Source organism: Pantherophis guttatus, chromosome 4, assembly GCF_059756535.1.
Source record: "Pantherophis guttatus breed Tessera chromosome 4, ASM5975653v1, whole genome shotgun sequence".
In the NCBI taxonomy this organism is placed as follows: Eukaryota; Metazoa; Chordata; class Lepidosauria; order Squamata; family Colubridae; genus Pantherophis; species Pantherophis guttatus.
Window position 1 is genome coordinate 4,192,434 of NC_142066.1, and position 2,121 is coordinate 4,194,554.

Genomic DNA, 2,121 nt, shown 5'->3' on the forward strand with positions numbered 1-2,121 from the left:
CAGGAAAGGCATCCGGCCACTAAAACACTCTGCTTGCTCCATTCAGTTGCCCAGTCTCCACTCCACAAGGGATTATGGAGTCATTAAAAGAAGATGATTAGGAGGTGCTTCGGGGCAGCCCTTTGAAGGACACGATGGGTGCAGCATTGGGGAACACCTATTTCAGGTGCAACTGAAATAATGCATATTTCCCTTCTATTTTCTCCCTCTTTTTAATTTCCAAAGTGACCTTACGAATGGCTACATCACAACTCTTTTGTTTTGCGTGTTCTCACGAGCGTCTTCACAACACTCTTTTCCAGTGGTGAAATCTGAACCGGTTTACTACCGGTTCGCTGGCCACGCATGCGCCAAACATGCACTGCACACGTGTACCAAAAGGAGGCTTGGGAAGGTAAGTAGAACAGGTGTCTGTGTGATCAGCTGTGGCGCGCGTGGGAACCTTTTTAAAAACTTTTTAAAAGCATTTTTGACTACGGGCTCAGGCGAATAGGTAGTAAAAAAATGCTTTAAAAAGTAAAAAAGAAAAGGTTCCGACGATCGCGTGGCAAAGCTGGGATCGTCGGAGCCTTTTTTTTTTACTTTTTTAAAGCATTTTTTTACTACCTATTCGCCCGAGCAGGAAGTAAAAAATGCTTTTAAAAGGTTAAAAAAAAGGCTCTGACAATAACAGCTATGCCGCGCGATCATCAGAACCTTTTCTTTTTACCTTTTAAAAGCATTTTTTAACTATCTAATCGCCCGAACCGGTACTAAAAAAATGCTTAAAAAGTAAAAAAAACACAGTTGAGGGTGCATTTTTTTACTACCTATTCGCCTGAGCAGGAAGTCAAAAATCCTTTTAAAAGGTTAAAAAATAGGCGCTGACAATCACAGCTGAACGACGCGCAATCGTCTGATTTTTTGGGGGGGGGTTACTTTTTAACGCATTTTTAACTACCGGTTCCAGAGAACCGGTAGTAAAAAAATGCTTTAAAAGTTTTTTTAAAAAAGTTCCGACAATTGTGCATTGCTCAGCTGACCGTTGGAACTTTTTTTTTTTTTTACATTTTTTTACTACCAGTTCAGCGAATTGGTAGCATTTTTTACTGCCAGTTCGGCGAACCGGTAGCATTTTTTACTACCAGTTCAGCAAACCGGTAGCATTTCACCCCTGTTCTTTTTCCCTAAAGTCTGCAAGGAAGCCAGCAGCCAAACCAGTTTCAGTTTAAAGGCTGTGAATCTAGATCAAGATCAAAGGAGGTACTAACACCACTCTATAAAGCCTTAGTAAGACCACACCTAGAATCCTGCATCCAATTTTGGTCACCACACTATAAAAAAGATGTTGAGACTTTAAAAAGTGCAGAGAAGAGCAACCAGGATGATGAGGAGACTGGATGCTAAAATATACGAAGAACGATTGCAGGAACTGGGCCTGGCTAGTCTAGTGAAGAGAAGGAACGGGGAGACAGGATAGCCGTCTTCCAATATTTGAGGGGCTGCCACATAGAGGAAGGGGTCCATCTATTCTCCAAAGCATCCGAAGGCCAGACAAGGAATAATGGATGGAAACTGACCAAGGAAAGATTCAACCTGGAAATAAGGAGAAATTTTCTGACGGTGAGAACAACCAACCCATGGAACAGAAGTTGCCTTCAGAAGTTGTGGGCGCTTCATCACTGGAGGCCTTCAAGAAGAGACTGGACTGCCGTCTGTCAAAAATGGTGTAGGATCTCCTGCTTTGGCGGGGTGGGGTTGGACTAGATGACCTACAAGGTCCCTTCCAACTCTGTTAATCTGTAATCTATTGACCCCCCCAAACACCGATCGCATTCTTTCCCAGCTCTGCAGGACACACGACACAAAAACAGACCGACACATATACAGCCAGACAGCCTTCTTCTTCTCCAACTCGGCAAATCACGCAGACACACCCCACACAATGTTTACACCATCAACAAACTTCTCAGCGACAACCAGCTAGCCAGGAATTCTGGGAGTTGAAGTCCACGCGTCTATCGGCGCAAGTGTTTATTTCTGCTCAGGTTTGTACAGCTCCCTTGCGGACACACACAAGTACGCACAAATCGCACCGCTGACTTGGAATAACGCTTAAAAAAAAAACCAAACGACCACCAA